The sequence below is a fragment of the Sturnus vulgaris genome, chromosome 2, assembly GCF_052056855.1.
Source record: "Sturnus vulgaris isolate bStuVul1 chromosome 2, bStuVul1.hap1, whole genome shotgun sequence".
Taxonomy (NCBI): domain Eukaryota; kingdom Metazoa; phylum Chordata; class Aves; order Passeriformes; family Sturnidae; genus Sturnus; species Sturnus vulgaris.
In genome coordinates this window covers 24,230,327-24,243,826 of record NC_142244.1, presented here as the reverse complement: position 1 = coordinate 24,243,826, position 13,500 = coordinate 24,230,327, and the positions used below count along the sequence as shown (strand labels likewise).

The following is a 13,500-nucleotide window of genomic DNA, read 5'->3' as shown; positions in this document are numbered from 1 at the left end:
GACCCTTTAGTCCATCACTGTAGGGAAGAAACTACTTGGAAGGTGCTTGTTCTTAAAAGACCTGTCCTAGGGTGATGTTACGGTGTTTGTATCTCCAATCGTGTGTTCTGATTATGTTTGGTATTATGTCCTGTGCTTTCAGGACTGACTCTGAAAGTGAAGCTTTGTTTTGTCGTGTTATCAGCCGGCTCACCTCCCCCATGGTCTATGTTTAGGAGAGGTTTTAGCTCTGCTTGCTTGCTTGCTTGCCTGCTTGCTTGCCTGCTTGCTCGCTTCTGCCTCTTTTTCTTTCCTTCGCTTTGCCCTTGCTTTTTGCTTATTAGTTAGTTCAGCTAGGCAGTCCAACTTTTTCCCTGGACTGTTTTCTTTTTCCACCCCGTCCCCTCCCTCTCCTGGATACCATCTGAACCTGTTCCGGACGGGGACCTGGGAAACCCCAAGAAACACCGGGAGTCTACACTCTGTCACCTGCAGCAGTCATTCCTCAGCGCCAGAGACTGATAACTGGGCAACCACTCGCCAGAGAGACTGAGTTTGTCATCCCTTCAGAACGGTGAAAGAGTTTTTTTGTCAGCTGGTGTTGTTTTTTCCCTGTGCTGGGGAGTGTTTTGCTTGTTAAATAAACAGGGGGTTTTCCCACTCTTCTCTGAGGAAATTCTTCCCGAACCCGGTGGTGGGGGGGAGGAGTCATGGGGTTTGCTGTCTGGGGGCTCCTTCCGGAGGTTTTCCCCCAAATTTGCCCTAAACCAGGACAAGACCAAATATAAAATATATATCTGGAATATCCAGAAAACCTTGAAAATTCCCTCCAACACATTGCAATCGGATTTTCTCGAGCCATTGCTGATGTCTCTATAACCCTCTGTAGGTCTCCATTCTCTAAATCTCAGAGTCCAGATCCCTCTGGAGCCCACATGAGCAAGCATATAGTACCTACAATATCTGCAACAACGATTTTCACATGTGGACCACATATTCAAAGAACAGCATCCTTTTCATTTCAGCTGTAAGTTTAATTCAGTGCCCCTGCTTGTCCCAGCAGTGAGCAACAATTCTCTGTGCCATTAGTAAGAACACAGAAAGGGCCCAGGCTAACCTCTGAACACAGCCCTCCATTAAGTACAGAAAACCACTAAACCATCCACATGCATCCCAAAAACAGGAGCTCACTTAAATTCTTAGTCACATCCAAGTCCAAGAGGTGTGGACATGATGAAAGGGTAGAGTCAGGATATCTGGGTCCTGACTGCTGGTCTAGCTCATGGCAATTCTTGACCATCCTCGTGGACTGATGCTGCTTTTATAACCCCCTTTGACACCCTGACCAACTCTGGCAGGGACTCAGTCCCAGGCCCAAGCCCACTACCACAAGGGATCCTGGTGCCAGCCGCTGTCTGTGATATACTATGAGGTTACCTTAAACTCCATCGTATGCTTCAAAATCAAAGGCCCCAAGGAAATTTCCCTTGTCTCTTGTCTCCTTTCAGCTCCAACATGCTCTTTGTTTGTGCTGAAGGATGTTCACTCAGAGCCTGGTGGGAGGATGTACCAGGCAGGCATGTTCCTGGAAAACAAAGTGGAACCAGGACACAACTCATGTTAGTAAATAATGAGAAGCGTGGTGCAAATGCTTCAGTTGGCTCCAAGGCTGAATAAGCTGAGCTGAAGGCTGAGCAGTGAACACCTCTCTCTCTCCATCTCTATTCACAGATCAGCACAACAGGATCCAGTACCTACAGTTCTGGAATAATTCTAAGCCTAATTTCAGGTGTGGTATAGGAAGGAGTTATGATCAGATGAGCTGAAGAAGCCAAACAAACCTTAGCCTATGAAGCTCAACTTATTCTCCCTGATACCACTTCTGCCCCATTAATCTAAGGGTGAATTAAAGGCAGAATAAGGCAATTGTTCGTTGGAAAGGATGAAAAGCATTCTCTCACACAAACATCAGCTGCATCCACACATACTTACTTACACACCCAGAGAAACTACTTAAAAGGAGGAAGCACTGTGAAAAGGTCAGCAACCTGTACTCATTTTCTTCCCTCAGGACCATAGGGAAAAAAGGTCATTGAGTACTCCCCCTGCCCCAGAGCAGGGTCAGTGTTTGTATAAACTTTACTTAATGATTGTCTGGCTATTCTGAAAACTCTCTGGTGCTGGCAATTCCTGTGGTATTCCTAGGCCATATATTCCTGACTCACATACATTTTTGTTAGCCTAGAAACTTGTCCTAGTGTTTAGCCTAAGTCTCGTTTACTGCAATTTAAACTCAATATTCCTTTTTATACCCTCAGTGGGAAAGAAGACTATTTAATTTCCTTTGTCTTAGTAGCAATTTTCTATATATTTAAAGACTTGTTTTCCTACTGCTTCCCTCTACAGCCAGTCTTCTTTAGCCCAAACAACCACAAATCTTTGTGTCTTCCCTCACAGGTTGTGTTTTCTAGACCTCAGATCATTTTTATTCCTCTCCTCTGCTTGTTCCCACCAAGTAGTCTGTGTCTTTCCATGCTGACTTTCCAGTGCTTCAGCAAGGCTGTACCACCACAGAGCAGACCATGGCCTCCCATGTTACATCTCTCTTTTTTATAGCCTGAAGTTATGTCCAATGTCTGTCCTGTTTTTTTTTTTTTTTGGCAGTATGGCATTTACAAAATACATATATGGATCTTCAGATCTTACTAGATGGGATAAACAGTTCATATTTTTAGAGGAAGAGGGGACAATCATAGAGACTAAGTAGGAAGAAAGGCAGAGCTTGGAGATTTATTTCTTGATCTCAGGAAATAATAATCTCCTTGTACAATTTTCTGGCATAAGTAGAAAACATCGTGTGGTGTTTTGAACACTGCATTGTATTTCGGAAGCTGAAAACCAGGCAGAGATTGACGACATTAGAGAGAAGCTCATTGATGAACAATAAAAATGGTTAAAAAGAGAGAGAGAAATTAAAAAGAAAGTCAATTCCTATAATTTAATAAAGTGATAATTTCAGGAGATAATTAAAGGCTTACACAAGCCTTAAAGGTGAAAACACAAGCAATTCAATGATTTAGAGTATTAAAGGACAGCAAGCAGATGGCCATAGGAGAATGCATTGACATGAAATTAATAAAAACACCACTTCAGAGTAACCTGTGAGAGCAGGGTTTTCTAGGCAGTGGAATAATGTGCAGAAAAGGTGACAGAAACTTCACCATTCACAGCATTTGAAGCCAGACTGGACAAAAGAAAGAGTCAGTGGACTGGAAAGGAAAGATCACTGGGGCAATTACGGCTGGATCATTTTTCTCTGGGGTCTACCATTCCTGTTTTCAAAGAAGAAAATGTACAGGTTATGTGTATTTCAACAGAAAGACCTCCCTACTATGTCTTCAGCCCAGCTGATGGGGAGTTCAGACAATAGATTTTGGGGGTGTCATGGTAAGGAAGAAGAGTAAGCTGTAGCCCCAAGACATGAGCAAGAGGCCCTCTTCTGACTTTGGTGGAATTAGGGAAAACTCAAAGAAAATTGCCTTATGAGACAGAAAACCTCCTAAGGCAGATGGCAGCTTTTGTGTTATGTCTAATCTTGTCACAGACAAGAAGAATTTGCTACTGATACATTAGCAGCTGAGTAGAACAAATGTGACAGCAAGAAGGCAGGTGAATTTTTTTCTTTCTTTTTGCTGAATCATTTATTTCCCGTGAGCTGCATTTTCTGGGACGCCAAAATGATCAGCAAATTCAGCTTGAATTGAATAATTTCACATGAAATGAAACTTAGTGGAAAAAGGCAGTGTCAGTAGGGGGAAGAGTGGTGCACTTCCGGTTTTTACTTGTAAGCTCATCTGAACGGGGGAGTAAGGAAAGCCTGGATGCACTGAAGTGCTATGGCAGGAGCAGCCAGCCACCCTCCTTCCCCAACAGCATCCTCTTGGCCCTGACAGAGCATCAGCCTCTGGTTTTAACCCACATCGTTTCCACTACAAAGAGAAGTCACCAGACTGAGCTACCCTGAACTAGGCTACTGCTGGTCTTTCTGGCTGAGGCTGTCCCACTTTGCACTGACACACAGAGGAGGAAAAAAGAAACATTTTTGTCACTTGGCCCTCATGTGACAAAGTTCTCAGTAGCAATGAGATCATTAAGTATTCTTGCTTTCTCACGGCTGCCTCTTGCACTTGCACCATCACACTGTGAACCAGGGCAGGAAAGCAGAGACTTGGCTGAAAAATAACCTGTCAGAAGATAAGCTGTGCTTTTAAAGCCCCATAGATTTATCGATGTGCTTCCTAACCCAGCTGCCCAGAGACCAGTGCCATCACAGGAATGGGGGGAAAAAAATGACAGAAGATAAAGGTAAGACTCTACCAAAGCTATGGTGGAAGAGACAGTGCTGTTTCACATTAAAAAAAAAAAAAAAAAAAAAAAAAAAAAAAAAAAAAAAAAAAAGTTTAACCATGGGAATTAGAAGGAAAAGTTATAGGAACCCAGGAAATGTGATGACAGAAAAGTGTATGGTCCAGCAGGCAGGTGTAAAAAAAGGGAAGACATTCTCCCTTCACACCAAGAGCCCTGATGACACGGACTGGTGCTGGAAAAGGGTGATGGACAAGTAATTAGGTATTACACATTAGGTATTACACATTTATATTCCTCTTACAGCTGAGCAAATGGTCTAGCCTCCTTTCAGTTTCTGCAGCCTTCTACCAAAATTCAGTTTGACCCACCCCCCCCAGTCCAAGTAAACTGCTTTTTTGATAAGAGTGACAAGGAAAATTAGTATTTCCTGAGGAAAACCCCAATCTGTGCTGCTTTGTGTTATATTTTTATATGTGCAGGCTCACGTGCATTCTCCTCATCTCCTGACCTGCAGTAAAGACTGAATTAAAAGTCACGGGTGGCAGTCAGGGGTGGCAGCCCTTCGGGGACAGGCCAAGCCAAGCTGTATTAAACCAGAGCACAGAGCATGCTGAGCCTGACCTGTCAAGTGTTATCACACTCATCTTCCTGGAGAAAGGCCAGGCTCCATAACTCACATCAGGTGGTGGCTCTCAGGTCCTGTACATCTACACCCTGAGCAAGTGAGCTGGTTTTGTTTTTGTCACAGGTGTTTTATTTTTTTGGCAAGAACTGCTGGCGTAAAATGCTGTTAGCACCATCAGCAGGCTTGTCACTCCCTCCCTGTCACATCAATCAGAGTCTCTGTGGACCCAGGCTGCCTTGCCATGCATCTCGGCACAAGAACAGCAAGTTCCTTCCCCTTTCATATCTCATCTTTGTTGTGAATGAGTTGTTCTCCTACAACTGCAGGAAGGCAGGGGACAGGAGCCACACCATGCAGAGGAAAAGCCCATGATGCTGCAGGACAAGAGGGTCAGTGAAGCCATATCTTTTACTATGTCTGGGTTTGCAATCAAGGCTGATTCCAAACAGTATAGTTAATCTATGCTCCCTGAATCTCGCTGGAAGAAAATGGATTAGCTTTACTGACTTGACTGAAGCTACAGCAATTTACCCTTGCTGAGCATCTGACTCTTATCCTGGCCATCAGTTACTTCATGTGTTTCAGCATATAGCACAAAAGCATCATTTCTCAAGCTGACCAGGCATCAAACATGGCTCTTTGGATGGAGGGAAGCAGCAGAGATGAATCCAGGAAGTAGCATTTCAATGTGCTGTGAGAAACAGGGAAAAGAAAACCTCGTGTAACCTCATGTGTAAAACATCCCCCATCTCCCACCCCAGCACCAGCAGCTGAGGCACCTTTCCAACCAGCACAGCGGGAAGCTCCCTCAGTGAGGGCAAGCCAGCATAGATTCTGTGGCAGAGAGATGATAAACAGTACTGCAGGGCACACTGCAGGGAACATGGAAGGTTGTAAATTAAGGTCGTCCTAATTAGAAAGCAGTCAGAAGCACACAAGCACACATAGATTGCTGGTCTGGGGCAAGCTGCTCTTCTACAGGTTACATTAATGTTAAAAGGCATAGCATCATATAGGAAATAGCAAAGGACAGAGCAGTGGATGAAGCGCCAGGTGCTTATACAGCACTGCCAGCTGCAGAAAGCTGTGAGTAAGGACCAAGGCAGAGGCCAGAGTCAGAGAAAAACAGAAATATAATGGCAAAGGCTCTTGAAATTACAGGAGCAATTCTGAACTATGACAAAGATTATTAGGAAATGAGAGAAGATGTCAGAATATGAGTAAAGTGTTAGCATGTTGTGCCTAGAAAGTCCACATATCTGGGAGTCCTTGAAATATAAATGTGCAATCGTTAGAAAGAATAAAGTGCAGTAAATCCCTGCAACAAAGGACAAAGGAGTGGAATTATGGAGATCCTATGGTTCCTAGCTGGAGGTACAGTGCTAAACCAAACTCAACACCCTGGCAGGGCTGGAGAGGGGGGATGCACAGAGCTTTGTGGTATTTAAAAAACAAACAAACAAACAAACAAACAAAACTTTAGCTGCAAAGGTGAAGATGTTTTCTGTGATGTGCAGGCACTAAATGTTCTAGCAGAGAAAAGAGAGTCTCCTCCCCAGACAGTCTTCTTGGGAATGCTGTGAATGGCTGTGATGCTGGTCCCTCTCCACGTCACACCTCACATTGAGCCCTCGTGAGGACTCAGATGCAACGAGAAGAGAGTAAAGCAAAATCTCTCAGGGGAAATGGCAGAGATCCTGTGGCATAAAACCAGCTTGGATAAAGTATTCACAAGTGCTTGATAGAAAAAGGCCAAATAGGACCTAATATTGTCTTAATGAGGCAATTTAACTGCCTGCAATTCTATATCCTCTGCATTGTGCTCGCCTAGCACAGAAGTTCAAAGTGTTGTCACGACAGGCCCTCAAAGGAGGGGTTTTTTAATGAGTGGGATTTCTTAGGGACTCAGTATGGGGCAGATTTGCTGAGAAGAGGAAAAAGGAAAACATAGGATACACTGAAAAATTGGTCATCGAGGTGGATAATTCACTGAGCTATTTTGCTGCCTACTGTAAAGCAGCACTAAAATCGGTGATCTTCTTCCACAGACCGTGGTCAGTTCTGGTTTAAGAGCAAATGCAATCCAAATTTAGTTTTACATCTTCAGCAAAGGGACTTTGGAGGGTTTCATCTGTCATCTGTTCTGCTCCCCTATGAGCAAATATTTCCTCACCGTGAAAGTGCAATAAGGCTTTTCCAGTGCAACTTGAAGGGAAGACCTGAATTCAATTAACTGGCAGAGAAAATGTTCTCTCTCTCTCTCTCTCCCCCCCGCTCTCTCCCTCTCTCTCCTATTTCCTTAAGACGGTGTCCTTACACTGGAAGGTCACCAGCAGAATGAGTCAGGGGGAAGGTACAGAGCAAGGGAGGCTCATGCTGTGGTGCTGCCACCTCGGCAACATCCACAAACATCCTTTGTGCAGAGAACAGTAACTGTTTTAAATAGGTTAAAAAATAAAGCCTGGTTATTTAATTTAGCGGGCATGATAGGTGGGTCACTATCGATCACTCTGTCCCCGTCTTTCTTCCTCACCCCTCAGGTCTCTAAGGGCAGAGGTTTAAGTCCCACCTGAGAAAACAGGGCATGCTTCATTTAGTAGCACTGCAGCAGGGCTGTCAGGGAAGTCATGCTTCTGATGAGACATTAAATCAAGGTAAGCACTAATCTCATGGACATTACTGCTTAAGAAGCACAAAAAGAAAAAATAACAAAATTTTCATGGCTCTTGTGCTTTGACCCTCACAACAGTGTGATTCAAAATGTATGTGGCACGGGAGGCATCAAGTTTTCTGACTACCTGCTTATGCTTCTTTTTTTATCATTTCCTCTAGATGAGATTTATTGTGTAGACAGGGGTTCTATTAAAAATATCCATCAACAAGAGCAAGTAGACATCATCCCAAAACCCTGTTAAGCATCCAAGCCACCAGACCATCCTCTTTTGTTCTTTGCAGCCCTCACTTCATTCTTCCTTGCCTTACAACCCCCCTCTTTCCTTCCACTGCCCCAGCACGTGTGTCTCCCCAGTACCATGCCTCAGCCATTTTTCCTAGGTGGTGATTTCAAATCCTTCTAGAAGGTCTGCAGCTCAGGTCAGGCTGAACCTGCATATCTGAGCAACAACTTACTGCTTTTAGGAGCAAGAAACAACAAAGCAGTATTTCAGCCTAATGTTCTTTCTTTCCCAACCAGCCCTCAATCTCTCTCCCTGCACAGGCATGATTTTCTCTTTGAAACAATCTTGACACACCTGGTAATTGATGGATCCTGAGACTAATGGCTCAAAAATAATTATCTTGTTTTTCCATGCTTTACACGAATTCTTGTTTATTAAAATTGCTGCTCTGTGAGAGAGACTGAGCTGTCCCAAAGACATACAAGGAAGGCAAGTATTTACTGCCACCAATATCCTTACAAAGGCTTCATCACTTTCTTTTAGGTGTGAGCAAAGAAAGCAGAGGCTATCAGGTTAGATCCTGCCTGGATAAACAAACAATAAATTACTTGGATTGTCATCTCCAGTTTTCCTTGATTTCTGCAAAAAAAACCAACCAACCAACCAACCAAATAAACAAACAAAACTCCAAGCAGTAATTCAGCCCTATTTCTATGTTTTACTACAGGTACCAGGCAAGAAATCACATCCAGGAAATTCCGTAATTGATCATGCCAAAAATAGAAATGAAAACATTACAATATTTAGTCCTATGCTTCATTTAGTCTTAGATCCAAGGGACTCTTCCAGTCTTTGCTGCCCCTGGTGTGGTCCTCCTCCACTTTGATGCCAACATTTGTCATAGTAAAAATGTGCTTCACAGATATGGTCACTGGAATGAGCACCAGTTGTACTGGGAAGAAGGAACTTGTGATTTCCCAGTGGGGTGAAGAACCCAAATTGAGATTCAGTTTGTTCCTTGGGTATGGCTGCAAGATGGACACAAGCAACTACACAGTGTCCCACCTCTTAACCAGGGACCTGTGCAGTGACAGGGCACAGGTACTGCTCTGCCCATCACAGGTGACAAAGTTCCATGTGTGACAGCACAGGCACAGCTGTGGCCTCTGACAAGCACCACCCCAAGAATGGGCACTTTCTTCTAGGGAGGGAGGCAAAAGGGCCACTTTCCCTCATTCTGCCTCCACCATGAGGAATTAACAGACACAGATAAAGCCAAAGCTAGTGATTTCATTAGATTTAATCCAGGGATGAGTTTCTCTCTGCATGCCAAGCAAGTAATAGTGCATATTTAAAAGTTCCCTTTGACTAAGTCTCTTCACGACTTCCTATCTCCCTAAACTCCTTGGATGGGCCATATTAACCTCTGAAAAGCCTTAGATTTGTTCCTGGAGTCCCTCCATCTGGCTTTTAGGACTTTCCAGCCTCACAAACTGCTCATACAGAAGCTTGACACTTGCTATTTACTGAGTCCCAAGACTTCTCTTCCCAAACCCTTGCAGATACCACAGGTTCATCCACTTCCTGAGAGCCTCTCTCTGATGGAGCCCTCACAGCTCACACTTTAATTCAGCTCTTTTATTCTCTTTTAACTTAACCTGCAGGGGACCTTCATGTGTACACTTCAGAGACTTTGAGATAGCTTCCTCCATTCTGGACCTCTCCAAAGTTTTCATTCTCATGTCTGTGTCCCCCACCACCTCTTTAAGGTTGGTCTATATTCATCAGGTTCCATGCCAAAATTTTCTCTGAAACTTGTGTTACTAACTTACCCTTGTTAATAAGGTTTCTGTCCTCATCTCATCTAAACCAGGCACACACGGGTCATCCTGGCCACTCTCCCATTGCAGAATGTGCCGATTTCTTTAGCAACATCCTTTATCCTTTGCATCTGCCACTTTTAAATCCTTCCCAGATCCACTGTTACTTGCAGTAAAATTATCTCCCATCTTCATGGTGAATTTGAAAGTTTTTCCTTCCTTCAGTCATCCCAGTTTCTCTGAAGATCTGCTCTGGGATGTACCACCATGTCCTACCAGTGCAAAAAGGTATCTGGAAGAACCAGAATGTCAGGCAGGAGAGAACCCGGTGGGATTCTCTGACAAGCTGGAAAAACAGGGAAAGTTTATGAAACCCCTGAGAAGCCTTGGGAGCTTTTAGCATCTCTCCCGTGACTCCTCCTGCCTAACTGAGCAGTCAGGCATTTGACTTAGGAAAAGCACTGACATTCCCCTGGGATCCATGCCCAGGTATCTCAGTACAGGGGCTTGGCTCAGTAGGTCCAAGGGTACACACATGCCTCTTCATTCCCACCTGCCCCCGCCAGAAAAGGATACCATGAAATTACTTTGGCTGGATTATTTAGTGCTGCAGAAGTCTTTTCTCCTAGGTTTGCAACAGCAAACTTAATATACACTCCCCATTCCCTGCATTTATCCGCCCCTTTGGGATGCCACTGCCTCTGAGGCATTACGTGTGTCGGTGGCTGACTTTGTTCAGATGACAGGACTGAATGTGAGCAAGTGTCTTCACGCAGCTCTGCATTAACCTGTTCTGCCCGTACCTGTGCAGGCGCGGCGCGCTCTCAGAAACAAAAGCTCGGACAGCCGAGCATCCCATTTCTCATCCTAGAGCGGGCACACCCACGCTCCGCTTCGCTGCTCCTCTGCCGGCAGCTCCTCTCCCATTCACATTCGTAGCCATGCCCACGGACACGCTCCTTGCACACAGATCCGCTCCTTTCCTCACGGGCACACCCACTCCCTCACATGCGCTCTTTCTTTGTCTTGCCTTTCACAGCCACAGACGCTCTTCATCGCAGATCTACCACACCCCACCCCACTCCAACCCCCCCCCTCCCGCCAATAGATCTTCAGCTCCCGAGATGAAAGGAGCTTTTCCTACCTACGAAGAAAGCTTACTGCTCCTTTTAAAATACAATTTTTAAAAAATCTTTTGTGGTGAGCCACAGAAGGGCAGAGGCTCGGGTCGCCTTATGGTGCAGACACTGTGATGAGGCGGTCCAGGGCACTTTTACCCAGCAGAATAGCAGCAGATCCTTTGGTGAAGGATCAGGATCGCCGTTCATTAGAGAAATAATAAAACAGCCCCAAAGCTTCGTCACTGCACTGAAACAGGGAGTGAGCAAAATGGGGATTCAGAGCCCTTTTCCACTACGACAGAAAAAATGTACCGGCATTGCCTCCCAAGGGCTGCGGATGCGGTTGCCGTAGCAACGCTACATCAGAGTCAGAACTATTAAGGATCACCATGGCAACAAGTGTCTCAGTTGCCATTTCCAGAGATCTGACTGGGTTTGGACTGGAACCATCACACCACAGGAAAGGGGCAGGGTGGGAACCGTCGCCCGGCGGATCCTGGGCGGGGGTAACTGTGCCCTCCGAGCCGCACTCGCTCCGGGGCACTTGCCTCCTACATCCTGAGACCCCCGCCCCGCCATCGCCAGGCTCGGTGGAGCCACAGCGTTGGTACAAGGGCCTCTGAGCTCAAATTGGAACCTGCTAGTGTCCTGCCCCACGCCAGCCCCTAAGATGGGGCAGAGACTGAGTTCAGGGCGGGTGCGGTGAGCTGACATTCCCTGCAAAGCCTCGCCAATAAGCAGATTTTTTAACCCGTAAACTCCAACAAAGAAGGAAACAAAGCTCCCCGCTGTCTGCCGGCCCTCACCCTCCCCTTCGCGCAGGAGCCTTCATGCTCCTGTGAATATTGAGCGGAGACAGAAGCCCGGAGGGATTTGCATTTCACACTTGCCAGCAAATGAGCAACAGGAAGATCACACCGAGACCCCGGCACGGTGCTATTACCAATATGTGCACTAGTCATCCACTCACTGCAGAGCCTGAAATTGCTCCTTTCTCTCCCTCTCTAAGGAGAAGGAGCAGGCGCTGCCTCTGTGGTCACGATGCCAGCGCTGTCTGAAGGCAGGTGCCCGGAGTCCTCCGCTCGGAAGGGCTGCGGGGAGGGGCGCAGCGGATTGCCGGGGTATAAGAGCAGCCCTGCTGTGTGTGCGCCATGCCGGGCACTCCGACACACAGCGACGTGCACAGAATGGCACAGCGAGCTGGGGGCACTGCTGACAGGCTCGGGCAGCCGACAGAGAGAGGCACTCTGGAAATGAACGCAGAGCTTTAGCACCACCGTATATCCCTGTGGGAAGTTAGGTGAGAGGGGCACAGATTCTGGCCTGCAGATAATGCAAGGAAGCATCCCCAAGAAGTTTACAAGCAGTTCTCTTCCTTACTATGTCGAAAGTGGTTCCCTCCACACACAACACCTTTACACCAGGGAGTGTTTTTTGTAAAATGTGCTCTTTTTGGAATAGACCAACGACAAGTCAGAGAAGGCATAGTTTTACGTGACAAGGGCTGTCCAGGTTTTTGGAGGTTGAACTATTCCCTTTTCTTTCTGTGGAATTTTCTCCCATTGTTATGCTAAGTAATTGTGGCTACACCTTAAAACGACAGATAATGTTCTCTCGTAGGGGGGTGACTGGAGGGGGAGGGGGGGGAACCGGAAAAGGAAAGGTGGGACGGGGGGGTCTGGAGCGGGGACTCTCTCTCTCTCGCTTGGCTCGTGGAGTGGGAAGACAGCCTGGGCTCTGCTCTGGCATCTTCCCCTGCCATCCCAGCACTGAGATCCACGCTCCCTGCCTTTGGACATGGCTCTGCTGCTCTCCCATCTCACCCTGCTATCTCCGGACACTCTGCTGAGCACCACGACCGACACCGTGAGGGGGGAGTCACTTTCCCCATCCCCTCTCACCCCTGGGCCGCCGCCATCACCCAGCCCTCTTCAACTGCGCGGGACCTGCCCTGCCCCCACAGCACCGGTAACAGCACAGGGAGACGGCCTGCGGCCAAAAGGGACTGGAGCGGAGCTAGACTGTTCTGTTGTCAATTTTTATAGCTGTTGTTGTTTTTCTGCCTTGTTAGATACCAGTAAAGAACTGTTATTCTTTTCCCAATATCTCCTGCCTGAAGGCGTCTGAATTGGACCTAAAATAATTAAAAGGGAGGGGGGTTGCACTCTGCATCGCAGAAAAGGGGCTCCTGCCTTTCCTTAGACCATACCTGTCTTTCAAACCAAGACACAGGTGTATGGGATCTCCTACTGGTCCATTAGGCTGGTAGGAATGCCTACACATTCCCACATCCCTTTTGTCTGCATTGAGGACATATGTCTGTTGATAAGGTCTGCTGAAGATCAACCTGCATCCTTCAGAAACCAGATGTGTCAGAGCCAGATGTGACAGTCGGTCCCTAACAACTGTGACAGTGCCTGGTCATCTCTCACTCAGTTCTGAGCCAGGGGGACAAGCACAGCACAAGACATAGAATACTGCTTTTTACAGGACCAGGTTTTGTGATCCTGGCACTCCTGGTGTCAGTTTTTTCCCATCTCTGGCTGATTCAATGGTTTCTCTCCTCTGCTGCCAGAAAAGAGCAGCAATACTGTCCCACTTCCTCTTCCTCCTTGCATCGTCCTACCTCTCTTGGTGTACCACCCTGCCAGGTGCTCTGGCACACCACCAACCCCTAAGAGACCCAGCCT

The 13,500-nt window shown here is 46.5% G+C and overlaps 1 long non-coding RNA gene across 8 annotated transcripts in view; it reads right to left on the bottom strand.

The window, feature by feature from the left end:
- Positions 1 to 13,500, bottom strand: part of LOC148224682 (uncharacterized) — a 128,644-nt gene that overhangs the window by 69,701 nt on the left and 45,443 nt on the right. For 3 of the 8 annotated variants that reach the window (XR_015801192.1, XR_015801191.1, XR_015801195.1), the window contains one exon: positions 1,417 to 1,564. This is a non-coding gene — a long non-coding RNA (uncharacterized LOC148224682). Of the gene's footprint in view, positions 1 to 1,416; positions 1,565 to 9,701; positions 10,447 to 10,492; positions 10,684 to 10,833; positions 11,078 to 11,753; positions 11,881 to 13,500 lie in introns of those variants that run through there. The other 5 variants (XR_015801196.1, XR_015801197.1, XR_015801194.1 and 2 more) reach the window with 5 other exon arrangements.